Below are 24,408 nucleotides of genomic sequence, written 5' to 3' on the forward strand. Positions count from 1 at the left end.
GCTGCTCCTATTGGAAGTTAATCTGCTCCCAATAGAGCACATATAGATGTGCTCCTGGAGAAGATTTACTGCACAATATTTTACTGCACAGTAAGCCTACTGCAAATTAATACCGCAGACATGCCCAGTAAGTAGCATGAAATGCCACTAAGGGCATGGATGAATTACAGCAAGTTAAAAGGGACAGGACATTACTAAACATCACTGCTCCATAACTAACGAAAGAACTTAGGTTCTTTCAGGAAAGGCAGCCTTAACATTCTTGTCACTCCATTTCCCTTCTATAAAAAGGGGGCTAATATTGAATCCCAACTGAGTATTGAATGTAATGTCTTATCTCCATACTTTAAGGTCTGGACATACAAATGATTTACTGGAAGGCAAAAGGGACATTACTGCATGTCAGCTGTTCTGCAATATCTGTCCATATGCAGGCTTGTGTCCCATACTAAGATAAAGTCAACTTCAGCAGCCTAGTCCTTGCTGAAAGAGGACTGCCTTACCCATGGTAAATTGTTTGTGTGTTCATGTCCACAAGATCTTAAATCTCAATCACATATTAAGTCTCTCAACACTCTGGGAGGTAGAGATTTGATATTAGCTCACTTCTAAAATATGGAAACAGAGCTGCAGAGTCGTTAATGCTGACATTCTCCAAAAAACCCAAATGACATAGGTCCAGAGCTTTTCAGGCACTTAGGATTTGCTCTGCTCAGAAGCAAATAGGTATCCACATCTACATTCACAGTTGCCAATATGATTTTAACTCCCAAGGCCCAGATTTTTTAAGGCAGGGGTTGGCAACTGAAGGTATACATACCCCTGTGGGTATATGGACTGGTCCTAGGGGGTACGCATGGGCAGGCAGGGATGGAACACCACCACCTCCCAGGAGCAGGGCCAGGTGAGGGCAGCGGTACCCCTCTGCAGGGAGGGGAAGTTTGCACGCGGCAGCCAGCACTGCCACACACCACCCTGGTGGGGTTCCTCACCCCGCAGAGGGGCATTGCTCCCCTCAGCCCACCCCAGCCCTGCTCCTGGGAGGTGGAGGTGCTCCATCCCCACCCACCCATGCACCATCCCCACCTCCCTGCTCAGCATCCAGCCGCATGCCACGCCCCACCACTCAGCATCCAGCCACATGCTACCCCCGCCCCCCCTACCCCACTCAGTGTCCAGCTGCCTGGGCTACTTAGACTAAAAAAGGTTGAGAACCCCTGTTTTAAGGAATTTAGGAGTTGTGCTCCTCAGTTAGCAATGTGTAAGTGACTGACTTTGGTACTTAGACTTCAAAGTTCCACTGACTTTCTGATGTCATGTCTGTTTGGCAAATGAAGCATATGACCACTTACTTAGCAGCTTAAAAATTACAAATATATTTCTGCATTTCTAAATATAAAACTACCAAAAGAAATAGATGGCAGGTATGTAACCATTGCTTTGATTCAGGTCAGTACAATGCTGTCTACACTAGGTCCTGCACTACTAGCAGAAAATTAAGGTTCTGCTTTAGCTCAGCTGAGAAGGGTCTGTGTTCCAGAAGTACAGAACCTGCCCCTAGCCCTAATCAGATTGTGAAGTTGTCAGTAGCCACGTTAGACAATGATGCTGTCACAAAACAAAACACAGAATTGTTTCCTTTTTCACTCAGCTGCCAAGTTGAGAATTCTTTATTTCCTTGGTGACAGCTCACAGCATTGCTCATATCTAAGGCAACCTCCCATATACAGGTCATCTTAGATGGATGGTCTGCCTTAGATGCTATAATGAAGGACATGAGCTACTGTCATGAGGGGAAATATGAAGTCCTAGATTTGGGTCCTGGCAGGTAAAAAACAATTAACAAAATATAAGGAAACATTAGCAGTGTGCATCTCCCTCAATCAGGACTTTGCATCATTTCTGTGTTTCTGTGCCCATAGGGTTGTTTACCAATGCATTGACTCTCCAGTCTCTCTCTCACTTTCTCCTCAGTGGGTGTCTACATGTGCATTTGATCTGGAATCAGTTTACCCATGAGTAAGCTACTCATCAGCAGGCGCAACATGCTATGGGGATGTAGCATCAGCAAGCAAAAACCGTGACACTGCAGCTATGTCGCCATAGTGATGAGTTCCCTCACTATAGTGCAGGGGCGTGCAATTATTTTGGGCAGAGGGCCACTTACTGAGTTTTGGCAAGCTGGCGAGAGCCACATGACAGGCATCCAGGGGTAGATAAATATTAATTTGCTAAATTTTTTAGGGGCCCTGCAGGCCAGATAGAATGGCCTGGTGAGCTGCATCCGTCCTGCAGGCCGCATTTTTCCCACCCCTACTATAGTGCATCACTGTGGTGACGTAGTGGCTAAAAATAACCATGCACCACTGGCACAGTACTTCCTAAAGGCACCATAGAAGCATGTGCAGATGTACCCAGTAAATGCTCCCAGGGCAGGCATCTATACATACACGGACTGGGGAGCAGATCTGTTGCTCATGGCAGTAATCTGTTCCCACCCCTGCACTGGTCCCCTGCAGCAGCCAAGGGGAGCTCTAAGCTCCCCCAGCTGGTAACCCAGGGGCTAGCAAGGAGTATGGAGCAAGGAGACAGCTGTCTCCTGGTAGGGGTTGGGACACTGCTCCCTGCCCCCAGAGGGCTGCTTGCTGCCAGGGTGGGCTCCACCACTGGAGCCCAGGCAGGGACAATGTCCCCCTGCCCTAGCAGCAGGGAGCTCCTTGCCCTGGCTCCCCGATCAGGGGCAGGAGACTTGGAAAGAGCTACAAGGGAGGGGCAGGTCCCACACCTCTGGTGGGGAAGCTCACAGTAAGCACCTAGCTGGGCAGGGAATCCCCACCCAGCCAGGGTCTTGGTACTAGCTGTCCCACCAGGGGGCTGGGACCTTCCCCTCCCCTGCAGCTCTTTCCAAGCCCCACACTTCAATCGCCCAATCAGGGCACAGGGTTGGGACCTGCTCCTGACCAGGACCAGTCCCAGCCCCCACTTCGCAGTTGTGGGGCAGGGGCTAGACAGCCTGTTCCTTGCCCAGCTCTGTGATTGTGGAGCTGAGTGGGGAACAGGCTCCCCAACACCCACTCTTGCTCATATAACCCAGCCCATGCTTTTTCCCCTCTTAAGCTTTTCTCCATCTCTCCTTCCCTACAGGTGGGACACTGACATGAAAGCAGCAAACCCTGTTCAATCCTGTACTTAAAATTTTAAAACAAAAAGACTCTAAGTCCCATTCATACAGATTAAAAATGGGTGCTGTATTTACAGGAGATAATATGGGCCACTCTGGGTATATTTTGTCCACTGGTTATTGATGGCCTTTCATAACTCACTCAGAGCTTTGCTCTTCTCTGCCACTTGCAAGTTATGAGGTCATCAATAACCAGTGGAAGTAATGTACCCAGTGAGGAGCCCAGTGTAGAGTTGCACTCCCTGAATACATGCTGTATAATTACTGGCCAAGTCCTGAATGAACTGCAGCAGGGATGAACTTACTAACCAGCAAGCAGTGACACCTATGCAGGACTGATGCCTACGGTTCTTTTTTTAATTAATATTTTCACTCAAAATTACCCTATTTTTTCACTACTTATGAGTGAAATATTTACAAAGGGAAGTCTTGTATCCCATATGACCAGCGACAGCCTTGTAGCAACACACAGGCAGATCTGAATGCAGGAGTCTGCTGCTGTTCTTTAATTGCTCCCCAAGCTTATGATGGAAACCCTGGAGAAAGATTATGTCTCTGCTCTAACTCAGGGATCTATTTGTCAAGCCCTCACATGCACATGCAAACACACACACTCCCACCAATCAGCAACAGGTCATTCATGGGCGCATTTACCCCTACACACAACAGGTGGCACAGTAAGGAACCATCAGAGTGACTCCTGCTGACTTGCTTCTAATTATGAAACACAGTCATGCCTAAGAGTCATGCTCATTATGAGGGCTGTGCAAAGCTTTGGTAGCCAATTCGATTCAGAGGAATTTCAGCCTGATTCAACAGCCAAATCTCTGAATCAAATCAGGAGACCCATTAAAAGGTCTGAATCGAATCGGAACCCTCCAAATAGATTTGGAGAAGAGGGAGGGGGTGATCTTCCATATACGGAAAAGGCTGAGGGAGCAGAAAGACTGTTCTAATATTGACATTTGTAGCTGGCCAGTGACTGTGATCTTTTGCTGAGTTCTCTTCCAATCCCACTCTGCCTTAACACACACAAGTGATACAAGTTTTACTTTCAACAGTTTGAGGTACACTTTCACAGAAACCCCTGCACCTATCTCCTTGAAACTTAGCAGGCTTCATGCCCTCAGAAGGGGCTACCATCCCTGCTCTTTTCATCCAAATCCGCAAAAAAAAATGTCAAAGTTAAAGGTATTTTAATGATTCCCCATTATACTCCATGGCTGAATCTCCAAATCAGTGCCGAATCTCTCAATCCGAACCGGCTGAATCAAATCAGAACAGTGACTCGAATCACCAAATTGAATCACTGTCCCTCCAAACTGGCTGAATCCAAAGTGAATACTTGCTGTTTTGCACAGGCCTACTCACTGTGTTGGCCAGTCTCAAACACATTTTCTTGGACAAGTTAGTTTGGGAAATTCTAGATAATTATGTGAGAGGCGAGGATTGTTGTGGGTGATATCCTTTATAGAACCAAATGTATGGTTGGGATGAAGTTAGACAAACTTTTGAGTGCAAGGCACTCTTCATTAGGTCTCCTTGCATTCAAAGCTCATCTAACTTCATCCCAAGCATGCAGTTGGTTCAGTAAAGGATGCCACCTACAACAGTCCTTGTCTCTCACATAATTCCTGGCCCATCACAGCTACAGCATCACTCCAACACTACCAAAACACAGATAATGATATGGTACATTGAGTCCAGGAACCAAGAGGAGCCACTAGAAAGGGAATACCTGAGAGAGTGTGATTCCAAGCACTGTTCCAATAGGTAGCAAATAAGCCTTCAGTTTTAACAGCTGATATTTGGTCAGTAGCTAGAACTTCTTCCAAGATCCACAATAATATGCATGGATTGTGCTGCAATAGCTAACAGTCGCCCTGAATTTCCATCTTCTTTCAGGCATATTGAATTGGAGAAACAGAGGTCTTATGTGGCCTTGCTGGTGGACACTACTGGTTACATATTAACCAAAGGATAGGGAAAACAATCCTGTCTTCACTGACATCCAGGGGAGTTCTGATCAACTTCAGTTTATACAGGATCTTACCGTAGATTTTCATGAAATGCCCTAAAGCAGAGCATATAATTAAGTATACTATTCAAACCCACAAACAGGACTTCGCATAACTCTTATTTTTCCAGCAATTTAGTGTTGATGTTTCTCAAAGACATACTACACCCCTTACTAACTATGCAGAGATTTTGGCTAAATTGACAAAGTCCCTAGATGGGAGAACTGTGTGAATTCTGCTGTCGTAGTACAGGCTTTTCATCTCTCCAATCCAGCATCCTGCCTCCTGCCATGTTCATGCAAATCAACTGTCCAACTTCTTGTATCCCCACTCAGAGCTGGTTGCTTTAGAGAAAGGCATAAAATCTTAATAATCCTTCAGCTCTCCAAAACTATGCCATAAAATTTAATCTCAGTTCCAGCAGCTATTCAATTCATGCCCATCCCCTTACAGTTCTGGTTTCTCTTCCTCATTCCATTCATGCTAGCCAGGATCCATGCTCATACCATCCTATCAGTTATGGCCTTTATGAGCCACCCAATTTACCTATGAGCTCTAGCTATAGAACACTATATTCATATGATTACATTCTTTGCTGCAAATGCCACTCAATAAGTTAAAGTCCTATATTTTAATACCACTTTAGGTATGGCTATAAAAAGTCCCTATATAAATAAAGATTATATTAGGTATCATTGAACTGTGTAAAGAAGGAAAAAACAGAGAGAGACAGCAAGGTGGAGTATTCCCAACCAGGCACAGCAGATAGCAGCAACCTGGCTCCCAGGGAGGATAAGACAGAAAGAGAACTACTATCAAAAACCTCCTAACTGGACATCATAGCTAGTTGGACCTTCCATAGGACCTTCACATCTTATAGGGTTTTCAAAAGGATATTATGTTAGTGATACTAGTGAACAGTTATCCTGCTGCAGTGTGTTGATGATGCACTGCATTTACATTATTTCTTCACTTTATTTTAGGATATGGTCTTTTACACTTCCTTGGGTGATCTCTTGATCCCATATTATAAGACAGGTGCACCTGAAAGGCATTTTCTACACTCTGTTACATTTGAGCACAAGGAGCAATTAAAGCCTTGCAAGGGTCCTACCTTCCTCCACCTTTCTCCCTTCAGTGTACCTTAAACCTGCCCCAGGCAGCCCTTCTCTAGGACCAAATTTCTGTGACCCATGCAGTCCTTGGTCTCACCAAGACACTGAGGATACAGATTAATTAGTTCTAATTTGGATGAGGCACTTTTAGAACAAGGATGTCCAAAATCACAGCAAGCCACTCTTTCCCCCAAAGGCATCACATGTATGGGCAGAGAAGCATTCCTATGAGAGTTATTCAGGCTTTCCCAAGTAAGTCAAATGCTTTTTTCTTGCCATCTGTAGACGGAAGTGTCCCTGCAGAGATGTTTATCTGAGATTTAGCTTATTAAAAGCGGAGGGCTTGACCCACAGTGGGAGATGGATCAATACAAAACACTTGGAGGATGGGAGCCACTGATCAATAATTACTTTTCCACTGAATGGTTCTTCCCTTATGCCAGCAGAGACCCTTCCCCTCCCCTCCCCTCGCATAGTCGCAGCAATAATTAACCTTTGCAGCACAAGGATTAAAGGAAACCATATCACAGAGAGAGAGAAAATAGTACCCTATTTACTTGAATCCAAGATGAAGTTCTTTTCCCCTCAAGGAACATGGGGTGGAAAATGCCTCATCTTAGATGCAACCACTGGCCTGGAGCAGGTGGTGGCTCACTTTCAACTTTGGTCCCAGGACTGAGCCCAGGGCCAAAGCCAGAGCTGAGATGCTGCCTGCCCCAGGCCAGGGTGGCTCAGGCAGCAGGAGAGAAGGAGCATGGGAGATACTGTGAAGTGGGAGTGGGAAATACACTGTGCAACATCCTCCCCCCGCCTACCTTCAGTTCAGGCTCCAGTCCAAACCCCACCAGGCTCGAAGCTGCCACTGTTGCTTCTGCCTGGCCACGCTGGGCCAAGGCTGCTGCCACTGACTGCCCCAGAGCCAGAGCTGGAGGTACGTGGCAGGAAGGTGCAGGCAACAGGGGATGGAGGGGACAGATACCATAGGATACAGGCAACAGGACCAAGCACATGCATCAGGCGATAAGGCACAGGGGAGCAGGTGGTAGTGGAGGCAGGCACCAGGGGACAGGCATCAAGGGGTCAGGCACAGGGTGGGGCACGTGGCAGGGAGGCAGGGGGCAGGTGGTAGCAGGGATAGGCAGCAGGACAGATAGGCAGCAGGAAATCAGGCACAGGCACGGGGCAGGCAGGGAGGATAAGGTGGGGAGGCTGGCCCTCTGACCCCCACCTATTGCTTTCCCTGCCACAAAAGCAGGGTGGGGGAGGGAGGAATACATTTTACACGACCCTCCAATAATTATATTCTATGCATGGAAAAATTATAATTTTCCATATATAGAATCTAATTATTGGGGGATTGTCTTAAAATTTGAAGTACTCTTAGATTCACATAAATACAGTAGCTTAGCCCAGGGCAACTCACGCTCCCACTCCCCATTTCAAAATCTAAGCTGTGCTGCCTAACAGCTGTATCATCCCCCTACCTCAGCTACTCCACTCCCATCTCTCTCATTTTTAACCTACAAATATTGAAATGGCAAGTCAAGCTGAGAGAAAGCTGTGGCCAGACCCCAACACAGGCCAGCATGCTGAGCTGGAGGGAAGGGAAGGGGAAAGGAGGGGACCCTTACCCACACGGGACCCCAGCAGGAGACTGCTTGGCAGGTGTGCAGCAGCCCACGCTTAAAGCTTAAAGCCCCCCCTCACCCTCTGCATCATTCTGCATGCCTGGCCCCAGGGTCTGGCCACCCACCTTCCTCCACTCCAGTGGCAGGTGGGGGAAAAGCCTGGCAGGGGCTGCTCCTCCCCCGACAGGCAGACCTGGCTGCGGTCTGGAGCTGGATTTCCCACCCCCACCCCCTTCTCAGCCAGCCAGAGCAGTGATAGTGCTGCCAGCCCTGCTCTCTGAAGCAGGCAGCACAGCCCAGCTGCAAAGTATCCTGGGATTCTGGGGGACTGCGAGTTAACTTGAACCAGGAAGGGGTCTGGAACAGTAGTTCCATAAACCAGTTTGACCTAAATCAGTTAAGTCTGATAGTACATTCAACCAGGTTTATCTTAAACCAGTTCCAGCCATTTTGAAAGCGGTTTATGTACACTGAACTTCTGCTCTATTACAGGTTTAAATTGGTTTCTGATCATTTAAACTGGTTTATGTGTAACTTCTGTCCCTAACCCAGAAGACAACACAATTCAGACAAATCAGTGAAATGCCAAGGACTGTGGGCAAAAATGCCCACTAGAACAAGTTAAAATCAGCAAGCTATTCTACATGGAACCTCAGTTCATTTTTAACCTAGGTTGCCTGATGTTTAAACCAATGATTCTTTAAAGCTTCAACACAGATCAGTGGAAATACATTTCCTTTAGCAGCTGGAATAGACCAAGCTCTGCAACCTTCATACAGGAGAAGCAGCCCCAGCTCTTTGCGTGATCATCTGTCTGCTTTGGGGACCAGCATTCTCTGGGTCCATTCCACTGGATTCTCTGCTTGTCTCTCCAGACAGTGAATCTCAAGGGAACTTCAAAGCAAGATCAAACACTTTCTTCTCATGCAATCTGACTCTCTGCTCCTAGTAAGTGCCAGGTGGCTGGATGCTGGGAGCAGAGTGCTCTTGTCTTTCCTCTAAGCCTTAAGATCTGGGTATGACTTTAGAAGCCCTTAGAAGAGGAAAGGACAGCGTCACAAGCAATTCTACTCTCAGTAAAGAAAATTCCATTTAGCTTGAGAGAGAAAAACACAACAACCAAAGAACAATATGACAAAAAGTCTCTAGCTCAGCCTTCCTTCAGACATCTTAACCACTATTATTCACAGCTAGAAGTTACCACAATGGATATTGAGGAAGCAACAAGATAAACCAGTCTCGCTCATGCTTCTCAAATGAAAAGGAAGAAATACTCAACTTAAGCCAAGCTCCAACCCAATCGAGTAGTTACCCAAATACAAATACCTGAAGTGGTAATACAGACACATACCTTATCCTACCTTTTATGGGATTTTTATTTAAAGCCACCATTTTGAAGTGTCAACTAAAAAACCGTGTGTGAGCTCCCCTTGCTGGGCTACAGTGAGTATAGACTATCCCCAGTGCCATGCACTTTCGGTTAATGTCACTGGTTTTCTGCTCAGAATGAAATAAAGGGAAGAGGATGAGAAGGAAATGAGAGGAAGGGAAGAGTAAAGAAACCAAACCATGTCTGCTGAATCACAGCAAAGTGGAAAGTCAATGAAAAAAGTGATAATTGGTCCATAATCCAGAAATTCAGATTATCAGGGGCATCAATAGCCCCAATTACCTCTACAAGCAATAAGGTCGGACCACTGAAACCACCACGTCTGACAATGATGGATCAAGAAGGTAGTGGGAATGTTGGAAATTGAATCTGCCCTCCCAAATTCAGCATCTCAAGTGAGGCTTTTAACCCTGATGAACACTACTCACAAGCAAGAACAGATGCACTAAAACCCATATGGCAAGGAGGCTGGAGCAGTGATGAGCAGTTCCATGCCTGAAGAGGAGTCTCATCCCATCCTTTATATGTGCCAGGAGGTAAGGAGTGAAGAGAAGGGTATTTCCTGACTTCCAAATTAAGAAGGAATCTATCAAACTGATAAATCGAATTGGCCAGAAATGTTCTATCCAAATTATTATTTTTTTATGGAAAGCACAGTCTTTAGGCACTTTCAATTTTCTGTGGAAAGATTTTTTTTTTTACTTATTTTTCACTGAGAAAAATCAAAAAAAGAAATATTTTATTTCAGGTAGGTTCAGCCCAAATTAGGATATCTAAATTTGTTGAACAAAAGTCCAGCCAGGTAATCTGGCCCACAGGGGAAATGAAGACCCCTGGCTCACAGTCTAATTCTCTGGAGACAATGTGCCACAGGGGCAAATATGTTCCATATTGAGCTGATGCCAACAAAGCATCCTGGGACAGTTCAACAAACAAAAATATTTCAGTTCAGAATTTTGATTTAAAATAAACATTTAGATAATGTCACAATTAAATGTTTCTACATTGTAAGTCTATCTCGAGAAGATTTCATTCTACAAAAAGTATCCCATAGAATGGAAATGCTGAATTTTGCTAAGTTCTACTGATAACTCTCTTGCACTGAAACATGACAAATAATGTAGCTCAGTCTTTCTGTGGCGGGGAATGAGACTCAAGACCCCCATGCTGTATTCCCAATAAAGCTGCTAACTCAATATGCATTCCTAAACCAATCCCTTTGTCTTTTTATGCCTCATTTTCTCCAGTGTTTCATGACACTTCCTAACTTCTTCCTGGGGTCCAAAACATCTAATTTATTTGTGTACAAGTCCCTTCAGGTCCTCAGAAGACAAGGAGAGCTGACAGACCTGTTATTCTGTAACCTGTTACTTTAAAGTAACCTGTTACTTGAATCCTGATGTTTTTGGAAAATGGCCTCTGGCCATTTGTTGTTCCCATGTCCAAATTATGTGCAGATACATACAACATACAGAGCCTCATAGAGAAATGGGGCTGGAAGGGATCTCCAGGAGTCATCTCATCCAACCCCCTGTCTGAGGCAGGACCATCCCTATCCAAACCATCCCATACAAAGCCATTGTCTAATCTCTTAGCAAAGCTACACAGTCAACCCTGACACAACACAAGACATAACATCCTAACTTTCCCAGGTAAAGCAGGAGGACCTTGGCAGTCAATGTCCTACTGCTTCAAAGGTTGTTAATATATGCTCAAGAGATCCCAAGAACAGGGCTTTCAGACAGGGTGCTGGGTGATCCTTTGAAGGGTGTCTTGAGGTGCAAGGAGATAAGCAGATAAGCGGAGGCTCAGGCTTATCCCTGCCTGGCTGTTACCCCACCCCAACCAGCCCCTCTGCAAAGAGGTAAGAACTGTAATAAATGTTAGTTTTTTTAAACGAAGTGCTACTCAGTTCACAAAAATATTATAGAGGACACCGTAAGTCTAAAAAGAGGTACTTTGAATCTAGAAAGGCTGAAAACCACTGTCCCAGATAGAAGGAGCTCTGATTCTATGGCTTCCCATTGTGAAGAAATAAAAAAGAACAAGTGCAGCTGGCCTACAGGAAGAAGAGGCACAGGTTGGAAGGGACAAGCCCAAGAACTGGCTGCTATAAGGACCTGCAGTCTGGTCTCTTCTGGCTGAAGCCATGGAGCCATCATTTACCATCCTTTCACCCTCTGTCTCTCTGAACCCCCACTGCAAGCTGAGTCCCCACCAGGAATGCAGGAACCTACTTGAATTCAAGTTATGGTAGGGGGGGTCAGCAGCAGGATCTCTGATCCCACATAAGCCTTCAGGTCCACATGACTCCTTTCCAAGCAGGAGGGCTGGGTTAAGCTCTCCACAGAGCTCCACAGAAAATGTGGTGGACTAGTCATAGCAATGGACTGGGGTTCAAGACCTCCAGGTTCTACTCCAAGGTCAGCTTTTCTAGTGTTACTCTGAAAAAAACGCTTTGCCTCTGTACCTAAGTCTTCCCCTTTGTGAAATGGCAGGGGCTCAGCGTGTGTAGAACTTGGGACAGACAGACCTGGAGTAGAGTACAGCACTGAACTCTAACTTCCACCAGGCACCCAGCACCAACAGTAGGGATGCAACCTTCATCCTCACAGGTAGGTTAGTGACAGCCCAAATCTACTGTGTCAGAAGGTTCAGCCTAAACTGTATTCCCAAACTTTACAACTGTTTATATCACTCAAATGGCCCAATACTAACCAAAGGACAAACTGATGTCCCCTATAATGCCGCACAGATCCTATCCATAGCTCACCCATTCCCCATGACCCATTCCCTACCAACAATCGTTAATTTGTCCTTTATTATCTCATGAACACTTTACAGCAATGTCTTTAAACCTCCCTGTGAGGTACCTATAAACCTAATTTTACCCAAGAGGAAAGTGAGGGGGGGAAGTTAACAGACTTGCACCCCCAACCTCACAGAGAAAAATCAACAGAACTCAGGAAATCTGATCCTTAGTTCCCTGTTCCATCTACAAGAGCATGCAGATGCACTGGTTTTATTCCATTCACTGACCAATAAAATGAATAATGTTTCTGTTTAAACCCTTTCATCACAGACTCAGAGTTTGGGATACAGAAATAGAAAGGCTGTGTGCAGCCCAGACAATGTATAATGATCTACTAGGGAGCTGGCATCTCAGGGTTCTTCCTTGGCAAATTTTGAAATAATAAGTGCAAGTTCCTGAATTATAGCATATTTTAAACCAAGATTTCAGACGTGTAAGCAGAAAAAAAATACAACACGAAGCCTGCTTGCTATTTATCTTGAATTCCAAAATAAGTTGTCAGTGGCAAATTATGTTCTATTAAAGGGACACTGTCAACTAAAAAAGAAATCACATTTCTGTTAGAAAAAATGTTTACTTGCTATTGTTACAAGCATCATCTAGGATTACTAGAACTGAAAGATTACAGGGGAAAGTGATTCCCCCCGCCTTGTTTACTCTGTGCACTTGACAGCAGTGTCATTTTTACCATTTCTCCTGAACATTCAGTCAAAGTTTCCCCTGTCATTTGTTATGTGCAAGACCCATACAAAAAGGAAAGGGGAAAAACAGTTAAAAGTACATGAAAACATATGGAAACACCCGCAGGTGAGGCCCAGGGGCAGCAGCTTCTGGTAGTGTAAGCTGACTAAATTGAAGCTGATGGTAGCCCTGTAAATAATACACATGCACTGAAAATCTTGGGGCTCAGTGAACATGCAGTTCCCTTCAGACGCAGAAACCAGTTAAACATTCTGCAGATAGTGTCACTATTGGTTGTGTTCTTGCTCTTTTCCAATAAAACAGGTGATCCACCTCTTCATACTGTCATTCCCCTAAGGAACACGGCAGTTCTGTGACTAGCTTCAGCTTCCCTCTCCAGGCACACAAGTGTGATATTGTAGAATATTTTAACACTAATATATATATTAAATTAACAAAAAATATGAAATACTGTGCATCTCCTTTGGGTTTTGGGGTCCTCTTCAAAATACCTCTTCACTCAATTTTTTTCCCCCATGTCTCTCTTCCCTACAGACATGTTTTCCACCTCTAGCCCACTCCTTTGGAATTTTCCATTCCCAGAGTTCATCTCCCATCTAGTCCTTTTTCTGTCTTGCTCCTTGGCTGTTACTCACCCCTTCCATGTTGCAGTTTCCATATCTAGGTTCTCAGGAACCCCCATCACATGGCATTCAAACAATTCTCAGAGTATGCTCATGAAGTTCTATTACATGTAGGTTATTCTCCAACTCTGTTCTCATACGTTGTTCACTCCATGCTCTTCCTACTTTCCTGCTTCGCTTCTCCATACCCTGTTCTTTCACAAAGCTTCCACGCTTCCGTAAGCTCTTTGCCTTTGCTGTCTATAGCTTGAAGATGCTCTATTTTTTGCATTCTGCTCTTACCCCATCCACCTATTCTTTGCTCTGAGTCTATCCTCTGTGCCCTCCACCAGACAACCATCCTGAGCCAATATGGAACTGGTTAGCAGAAAACTTGTTTAGGGGCTCTCTCAGATTTTATCTGCCAATTCCCCTAGTCTTTCCTCTAAGCCCCACTACATCTTGTGCACTGCTGTCTGTACCCTGTACCTCCACTCCATATTGTGCCTCTCCTTCCCCAACCATAACAGAAAGCAGCCAGCTGGGTAGAACAGAGAATATCATTGACCACCAGTTCCCAAAAAAGCAAAGATGGATTTTGGAAAAAAGTAATGTACCACTGACGAAGTTACATTACTTATATCTGACATAGAAAATGGATCTGAAATGAGGCAGAAAACAGGTGCAGTCTTTATTACCCTTAGAGCTGCCTATGACACTATATGACACCAAGTCCTCAAATATAAACTGTACTCTATGATATCTGACCACAAACTATTCATTTTCATCATGAACATGATCTCCAGTAGATCATTCAAACTCACTACCAGCCAAGGAAAAAAAAGTAGAGTATGAACTCTGAAGGATGGAGTCCCCCAAGGGTCAGTGCTAACACCAATACTTTTCAATCCGCATACCTCAGATCTCCTGCACACGACATCTAAGTGATACATGTACACTGATGATGTTGCCATAGTAGCCCAAGGAATAGATATGATGGACCTGGAGAAGACACTGAGTACTGACATGGAACTCACTGCTGACTGCCTCCCTAAGTTGTACATAAAGTTAAGCATCAATAAATCAGTATCATCACTCTTCTACCTGGACAATCGTCAAGACAAAAGCACATTGAATATCAGAGTAGGCAACTATATCCTTCCCCATGAGCATGCCCCAACCTACTTAGGAGTCACATAAGACTGTTTCCTTACCTATAAATATCACATTCAGAAGGTCAGCAGTAAAGTCTCTGCACAGGTAGTTGCCTTAAGGTGTTTAGCCAGCATGGCATGGACTGCCAACTTTAAAGTGCTCAGAACCAGCATGCTTGCAATGGTGTATGCTCCAGCAAAATATTGTGCTCCTGTATGGTCCAGAAGTTGTCACACTAAAAGACTGGACACTGTACTTAACAACACGCTGAGACTCATAACAGGCTGCACAACTTATACCCATATACTATAGACATATTTCCTGTACTCTTGGTCATTAGACCAAGTGATATAAGAAGACAAAACTTAACATCAGTACTGGCAGTAGAGGCAAGTGATGATGAAAATCACCTGCTCCATCAACTGTTAACTGAAGACCCAAACAGATGGAGGTTTAAGAGTCTTAAAAGTCATAAACTGTTTGTACACAAAGTCCACAAGCTCTTGGAAGAGATTGGGGATGTCAAACCAAACCTATGGGCATCAACAAAGTGGGCTGACTGCTGGGAAAAGTCAGACCTATTCCTACAGCATTTCATACAAACACCAAATGAGTCCCACACTGGGGCATGACCTCGACAGAGAAGCATGGGTCAAGCTGAAAAAGACTGAGGTCTGGATACAGACACTTCAAAACAATGCTTCACAAGATGAACACCTTGGACAGTCCCATGTGTGAATGCAGTATCCAACAAACAGCACTTCATTTAACTGAAAGCTGCAATCTTTACAAATGCCCAGATGGGGTAGATGGAATCCACAAACTGAACACTAATACCAGGCAGTGGCTCATAAACTTGGTAGTTGATATCTGATGCCATGTGAAAGAAGCAGCTGCCAGCTGGGTGACACTAAGCAGCTACACCAAGGGAGAGAACACAGTGGGATTCAGAACTCCCTACCCAGAAAGGAGATGGCATTTGCCTTCAGTGGCTGCACCCTATGACTTGTCTATAGCAGTAGAGCCTCTCACCAACAGCTAGTCAGAAGAGTTGAATGAAGCTGAAATCCCAGACAAAGGTTTGGATTGACTATTTTGAACTGTCTGATTTAAAGAGGAAAAGAATCAGCTGAGACTTCTCAACCTGGAACAGCCAAAACAAAAGATGCTGTTAACTGCTTGGGAGAGGAATCCAATCACAAGACCTCCTTCAGCAATTCATAGCCATTGAACTGGCCATTTACCTCTTCAGAGCTTTGCAACCACTGCGTACCTCCAATACATTGCGACATAAAATGTAATCCCCTGACTATCAAAGGGACTCAGAAATAGCACCTCATGGACAGCTTTTACAGCAGAAATAGTTTTCCTTGTAAACTGAAATAAAGGAAAGCAACACTGTAACTTGTTAGGGGGTACAGTGATGATGTGTACCTGGGGGCAAAGACTCCCAGGTGATTGGGAGGGGTACCGCATTTTCCAATCTGGCACATGACTGTATCTCCCTTTGGGCATCTGAGTGTCCCCATATTTGCTTACAGGAAACTGCCATAGTCACCCTCCCAACTTCAGTACAAGCAGATACATAAAGTGAAGTGTCACCCAGCCAGATGCAAAAGCTGGTGGAGAAGGGAGCATGGTGAAAACCCATGGGCAAACTCTGGTTGAAAGCTCTGAACACCCATAGTCTCTGCAATAGTCTCTGCAACTGCCCAAGTTAAAAGCAGAAGCAGCCTCCCAGATCGATTATGCATGCATGCCACTGAAAACACAGGCTGCTAAAGTGCCAGAGTCCTGCTGGATAATTTATAGGCTGGCGTTAGTATTCACAGAGCAGTGGGCAGAGTTCAAAGGAACGAGGTGGAGAATGAAAGTTTGAGACTTATGCAAACACTGTCACAGCCAGCAACAGCCACAGCTAGCATGAGTCTCAGCACTACCAAGGGCCTCACTTGTATATGTGACAGACTGCGGCCAGGAGACATTGTCACAGCAGAAAGGCACAGGTGTCTTGTTGGCCCAATGGCAAGTGGGTCAATGGACTGCTCAGAGCCAGCATATACACCAACATTCAAAATGCGTTCTTTTGCATGGGTGAGAATGTATACTCATCTGGGCCTTGGGAAAATGTGAAAAGGACAATGGTGGGCTGTGTATGAGGCAGCATTAGCAACCTTCCCCCACATAGTTCTGCCATATCCCTTCACGCCCAGTCGTAGTCCCCCACCCCCCGCAATGATTCCTCTCCTGTTTCATAACCCCTGCACCCACACAGAGCTCTGCCAACACCCTCTGATGATGACTCACAGTCCCCCACTCCTTTCCAGCAATGTGTCAGCCCTGGGCTTCTTCTGAGCCAGGCAGGCTCCAAACATCCCGGTTTACTTGGCAGTTTCTGCAACAGAGACCAACAAATTTTGAGGGCTCAGCTGAGTCCTTCAAACTCCTTTCACTTGCAGCTTTAGCAGGATTTGAGGCCAGGACATCAGAGAAAGAAGCAAAGGGTAAGCTGTATTTAACAAGTGCAAGCTCCCAGCTGTATCATGGCCTGGGCCTCCTGGTTATCAGGAGAGAAAGATGGGCCAACAGTGAGGTCATCAGTTTACCCACCCTATGTCTACACACGTTTTGGATTAGACACAACACAAGCAGCAGTAGAATAAGCATTAGGGAGGCCAACTTCAGTTGAGATACAAAGAAAAGACGATGTTCACTGTCCTGCCTTCCCTGCCTGAGTACTACACCTTATGTATTCTACCCAACTAGATCTTAACATGTCTGCATTTGGATGCATCTCCTGTCACCACTGGACCTCTAACATAGCCACTCAGTCTAGCACATGAAAGGAAGTACAGGAGGGAGCTCTAGCTATGGAAAGAGTCCCCGGCCAAGTGTCCTGCCCTTTGCCAATATTTGGACTCCCAAGCATCCTGCATGTCCAGAAGTTGCCTTCATCCCTCATGCTCAGGCCTTTCCCCACAGAACGCCTATGAAAATTGAGGGCAACAGAATGCAGCACAACCCTCTGCCACTAGAGGCATTGCAGGATACGTGCGATCTGCAGATGTGGCCAATCAGCTGCTTCTGAAATCAAAACGAGTTGAAATGAACCCCTCATGTCTAATCAGGGAGCCTCCTGGAGTCTGTATAAGCACTTGGTATCATATAACAGAAAGGGCCGAAATGCAGAACATTAGTGCACAGACAAGCGCCTGTCCCACACACCTGTTCTGACAGAGTATGGTATCCCCAGAGATCTGGAGGGATGGGTAGGGCCACCAGGGTCAGGCTGTGAATACTAAACCTAACCACTTGGACTGTAAGCTTTTGGGAGCTGGCACAATTTTTCTGCTCCACATCAGTACAGCACCTCACACAGCAGGGTCCTGGCCAGTGACTGGGGCTCCTAATGCTATATTACTATAAAACAGGCCATGTGTGCACAGTTAATTTATGTTATCTGATAGCAGCACCCTCAAGCACACCATGTCGCACATACCTACACTGGAAGTAATGGACCCATATCCAGACAGGACTGCAAGCAGGCACATGAGCCTGGTGGTGAGCTAGCTGGCAGTGTTAGCAGTTCATTAGTTCATCAGAAACATCACACAAACATGTCTACCATGCTTTTGGTTTAGAAGGCAGCTCGCACAGAGCAATGCAGTGCACTTGAGGGCACCACTCTAGGCCCAGTAAGCTGGCTATGTAGACCTGGTCAGAGATAAATAAATGACAGTCACTAGAACCACCTCTCCTCTCCACCCTGCTATCAGTCACTGCACAAAGCAGGACACTTCCACAGAGCCAGGGAGACTCCCTTGGTGATGGTTTCCTTTTCCCTTTCATCACAGAAGCCTATCTCCGCTTATGCACTTAAGAATATATTTGAAGCAAACATACTTTGTATTTTACCCCCATATCAGGTTATGGCAGAGCCTCCTCCAGGGAAATCGTGGCAGCCCTACTGCTGGCAGCACTCACAAGAGGACTCAATAAAGCCCTAGAGAACAGAGTTTACAGAAGAGTCCTGCACTGACCCCTACAGCAAAGAATATAAACTAGAGGTGACTAATTCAGTGTAATATCTATGACCATCCTATTTCTGAGTTATGGGAGCCACTTTGCAAATGAGGAAGCCAACCTAACAGCTTGCTACAGGTCACAGAAAAGAAGTCAGTGGCAGAGCTGGGAAAAGTACTCTTGGTTCCTGCCCTATCCACACTGCCTTTGTGCTCAGTTAGAGAGTGCAAAAAATGAAGGATTCAGGGAGAAGATGCACGCATAGAAGTGCATGAAAACATCTGGACAGGCTCAGGTGAAGAGAAACTACAAAGCAGACAGGCAGGAATTTTTCTTGTTGCACAGAAATGGAAAGATCAGACAACATGAATTGAACATGGATAGAAACAGAAATTAAAAAGAAGAACAAACTTGACATAGTAAATAAGTCAGCTCAAGAACAGAGCCATTTTCCCAGCACTGTTTTGGTGAGAAGAGAATCACTAGTGAGCTTTAAGAAATAGTTTGCTGAGCATCTATTGGGAGCAATCTAGCAAGATTAGAAAGAAAGAAAAGAAAAGGGAAAGAACAATACTACCCAGCCTCCTCCCTCCTTCCCCTACCTCAAAGTACTTCCCAAGCCATAACTACACCTCCCCACTGCCCTGCTAAGTGGGAGTTGTTGTTCCCATACGTGAAATGAGGGGATAACTAAAGGACAGAGACATTAAGGGCCCAAGCCCATAAAAATTGGTATCCTAGTGCCCTGTCCCTTGTCCACAAAGAGGAAGCCTGTGGTAGGCTAGAAACTGATGTTGCCAAAAACTGCAGATGAACTGTGCCAGGACATGTCCCAACACAGATGATCTACTTCATAGGACAAAACACACATGGCTTCTTATCCTGCCCATTGATCTTGACGGACAATGGGCACCATGATCCCTACTTCCACAGGTGTGCCCTGGGTAATATCTGGGGTCCCCAGAGATTATCAGGGCCATGTGTCTGCAAGCAGGGAACCCCACGGATTAGTAGACCCAGCCCTGGGATGACACTGGGATGTCAAACTTGTCCTGTTGTGGCCCTGGAGCTAAGACCACCAACCAGCTGATTGTAAGGTGGCCATTCATCTGGTTTCATGAGGACAGTCCAGTTTTCTAGCCCTCTGTCCTCTATTGATATGAAACTGGACACTTTTATGTCCTCTATTCTTCACTGCTCGGCGCCCCACTCCCCACCCCCTGTCACCAACATGGCCGCGGCTGCCTGTGGGAGCTCTCCGCTACCATACCACTGCCACCGCCACCTGCGGGAGCTTGCCATGCCCCCCCAGCCCTGGGAAGCATGCAAAGTTCATGGTGGTGGGGACAGTGGCAACTGTCCCCTATTCTTGAGGTACCTCAATGGCCACCCTAGCTGATTGGTGGTCCTAGCCCCATAACTGCACCAAACTATCTCAGCTTTCCCAGCTTCCACAGACATGCCCCTAGGATCTCCAGGGCACGTCTCTTAGTGGAGAAAGCTGGAGAGCACTCCCAGGGCTTGAAGGGGCCAATCCTATGCAAGAATTCCTAGGGTGGACTGAGCTCCTCAAGCCCTGGCAGCACCTGACCAGGGTGGCAGGAGAACGCAGGCAGCTCTAGGCTGCCTGTGCTCTCTAGCTATAAAGCAAATACACAACTGCTGCAATAAAGTGGTACAATTTATTATTACCTATTCTTGTGACCATGCTGTGGCACAGCAAAAGACATTTGCTATCATTTTGAGCCGCCATAAAAGGTTTCTATAGAGGCACAAAGGCAACAGAAAGTGACATTTGTTTCTACCCGTAGAGTCAGGAATGGATTCCAAAATATCCAGCTTCCTTTTCCGTAGATTCAGGCCCCTGTAATTCCCTTCTGGGTCTAATGGTCAAATAATTCCATGTTCTGGTGTCCTCTGAATCAGAAGGCATCAGAGAGTTACCCTACTTCAAAAAAAATCAAATAGGTGAATGCCTCCTGATTCTGCAACTCAGGCTTCAAGTTTTATGCCACATTAATTACAAACAGTATCATGCTACCTAACATACATCAGTGAAATGGGGCTGTGAAAGGATGTCAGTAGCACATTAGGTATAAACATGAAAGAGGAGTTCAATAAGACAGGGGTTAATAAGAGGCACCTTTCTACCATGACTGATGTTGGCATATAATATTGTAAATAGCAGAATTACAAGCAGAGGGGTAAAATATAGATAAATACCAAGCACCTACCAGCAAAGACATCTTACCAGCCTGGAAGAACAAGAGAGTTCATTGATGACATTAAACAACAGAAATTAATTTTATTGACGTTGAACATGGTGTTTGGTAAATCACTGGCCAGAGAGGGATGTTCTGGTATAAGCAGAAGCCAACAAAACAATTCAGAAAACTTTTGCTCCATGAGGAAATAATGATGTTCCTCAGGTGCCCGTCAGAGGCATTCTTCTAGGCACTGGAACACAAATACTCTGCAAGCTTTAATAAGAAGATAATACAGAATCCACCCACTGTCCCATCCCAACAATCTACTTCCCAAAAGCAAATGGATTTTAGACCCCATTTTCAAAAAAGAGCCTGTTACCAAGACTCAAAGAGGAAGGCCAAGTATCCTACAACTGTAGAGGCAGAGGCATGAACTGTAGGACCCCACTTTGTGTCCACACACTCTTGGTTCTTTCCCTGAGTTACCAGGAACCCCAGAAGAAGCAATTAATTTATTATTCACCTAAAACAGTAATTCCTCCAGACTTGAAGTAAATCTGTGTCACTAGCTAAGATCATCTCCAAACACCACCTGGACGCCCTATCACAACAGCCCTTGTGATCGCAAACAAGTTCTCCCCAGATAAATTCATGTGCTGCAGCACACCAGCAGAGAAGTGAGACATGAATATTAAGTCTTTCAATGCCCAAAAGCACAAGACTCTTACTTGGGATTGAGATGAGTAATAAGTCTCTTAGCCTTCCTGAAGGGCAGCCATTAGAAGGCAACATCACCCAACTACACAGAATATCCAGAGCTGTCATAATTATTGCCAGCAAAAAATTTGGAGGGGATATTGAGTATCCAATTCAAGGCTTAAACCACTCTCTAATTCTTAGAGATCAGGATGAGTCCTACTGTGAGGAGCAGATTAAACCACATGCACCTACTGCAGGGTTCTTACACCTGCCTCTGAAGTTTTTGGAGGTAGCCATTGACAGGATACTGGACTACATGGACTATATGGCAACTCCTGTGCTCCTAAAGTGCCAGACCAATACAGTACAAGAACTAAGAGAGACCACTAACATTTACGCACTTCCTTTCATTCTCAGGGATCATGGACTGTTTTACCAGCAGGCACTGAAAAACTGCAGCTGCCTCCGGAGCTGAAGATGGCAACTATTTAAAGTACATGACAGCAAAAGAAAAATACATCTCATTTAAACTACAAGGGGTTATTAATGGAGGCAAAATACAGTTACCCAAAATGGAATGTGGCCAGGTTAACACATGAGATTTTGTAGTGACACATGCTGTTTAACATCCCCCAAGGTAAGCACAGTTTTATATCACACACAACAGCACCCCACAACATCACTGGGTGTCTGGGTGCTATGGCAATGCTCAGAAGAAAAAGAAACCCCCACTAAATCTCACACACTACACCTTACACCAGTGGCTTTCAAACTATGTCTCATGGAAACCTGAGGTCCCACAATAGACATTAGGAATTCTGCAAAAAGACTGGGGGTAACAGCGGAGTGGGCTGGGAAGTGTACCGTCATGGGCCAGGCCAGGTCACCTGGTTCTGCATCAGCTTACCTGGCCCACGAACAACTCATGCACCCAGCAGCTCGGGGGGCACAGTGGTGGCAGGAGTGTGCCAGCAGTGGCAGGAAGGGTGGGAGCTCGGTGGCAGTAAGCGGGGGAGCTCCTGCAGATGCCGTCGGCACTGTCAGCAGTGGGGAGGGGGGTGGCAAGCGCAGCGACCACCCACAGCTGCTGCTGGCAGCAGCAGCCAGTGGGGGTCATGGACCGCCCACAGATGCCACCGGTGGTGTCTGTGGAGCTTTCTGCAGTGAGTACACCACCACGTTCAGGGGGTGCACATGCACCCCTGTGCAACCCCTACGCGTCGTCCCGACCTGGCCCATGAGGCCAGGGATGGCATTCTGCAGCAGAAAAAGCAATATGAAAGGGTTCGGTGACTTTAGGAAGTTAAAAAAATAGTGCCCTACACAAAGCACCTGCTGGTGCCACTGAACTCAGTGCTGGCACAGAAAGGATAAAATCACAATTACCTGTTTCAAATCACCCATTATTTTCCCTCATAAATGGTCTTGGATAAACAACTTCTCAGCCAGACACCTCACGGGCAGCCCATCACATCACATGACTAGTGACTTTGTGTGGCATATCCAGTCCTGAGATCCATGAGTGCCTTCTTTACAAGGTGCAACATCCTTTCAGCATTCACAAATGAAACCCTGGTCTCAGCACCTCACTTTTTTCACAGGTGGAGCTAAGGCCTCACAAGAGCGTTCCCAGTGTGGAGCCTCATAAACAAGTAATCTCAGCCTGGCCTAGCTTTGCTCATTTCACCAGTCATCCCTTGAAGCCTAAACCTGCTGAGCTCTCCGTATGTTCATATGCATTGATGTGTGTGTGAATTTAGTTCTACACAAAGATGCCAAAGTAATAGTGCAAGGAGCTTAGCATCCTGTACATAGGCTTTAGACAGAAACTCCCCAGGCAGTCAACAAGATGACCTTCCCAGGCATAAGCTTGTTGCTTTCTACCAATGTATTTCAACAAGTCCTGTCTCTAAAGGTGAGAGAGGCTATAATGGCACCAAGTTGATGCAAAAGGAGAAAAAATAGGATAAATCACTGAGATGTCCAAGGGCCAGGCCCCAACCTAGTTCTAGTTTCAAAACTGCACATTGCTAGAGATTTCTCTGAACCAAACAGAAATCTCTGCACCACCAAGGCATTGACTGAATGGCCCCTACCATGCTCCTAGGCAGGCTGCTCAGAGAAATCAGAGTAAATAAACAAGAACATATGCAGTGTCTTGGCTCATTTTTCTAGTAACTGCCCAAGTAGCTTCCCTGAGCTCCTATGAGAAATGGAGAGCAATTCCCTTAGGAACCTCTTCCCCTTAGGAACTACCACATGCCCCTTTATTAGTAATGAAGAGCAACTGCCATCGGTGAAGCAAGTTCTCCAGGTGTCCCCTCTCAATTCCCCTATGTCTTACAGCACCCCAATAACATCTAACTCATGCTGCTTCCCTTTGGGGAAATTGGGAGATGGACACATCACAAGCACGAGACTCCCCAAAAATTGTCTAAACCAGTGATTCTCAACTTGGGTGCCATGGCACCCTGGGGTGCCTTGAGATCTTTTAGATGAATGCAGAAATTTCAACTAGGAATCCATAGTATCAAAAACATTCTGACATGTTGTAGGCTTTCTGCGTGCTTTGCAGCACAAGAACTGCTCTAGCATTTTTCTGTAGTTAAAATGAGTGAAAAGGAAGAGCTGGCACTTTCCCAGGGGTGCCTTGAGCCAAAGGAGAAATGCCTTGACTCCAAAAAGTTTGAGAAACACTGGTCTAAACCAGTGATTCTCAACCAAGTTACTATGGCACCCAGGGGCACCCCCAGATCTTTTGAAGGGTGCCAAGAGGCGTAAAGAGATAAATGTGGTGTGAAGAGATAAGCAGATAAGGGCAGGCTCAAGCTTGTCCCTGTCTGGCCAATCCCCCACTACCACTGCCCAGCCCCTCT

At 45.7% G+C, this 24,408-nt stretch overlaps 1 protein-coding gene across 9 annotated transcripts in view; it reads right to left on the reverse strand.

Annotated features, from left to right (window-relative positions):
- The window catches only part of NRXN3 (neurexin 3), a 1,732,637-nt gene that overhangs the window by 1,697,072 nt on the left and 11,157 nt on the right, over positions 1 to 24,408 (reverse strand). The gene's annotated exons all lie outside the window — the stretch shown is intronic.

Source organism: Gavialis gangeticus, unplaced genomic scaffold (assembly GCF_001723915.1).
Source record: "Gavialis gangeticus isolate Ggan-Ray unplaced genomic scaffold, GavGan_comp1, whole genome shotgun sequence".
Classification (NCBI taxonomy): domain Eukaryota; kingdom Metazoa; phylum Chordata; order Crocodylia; family Gavialidae; genus Gavialis; species Gavialis gangeticus.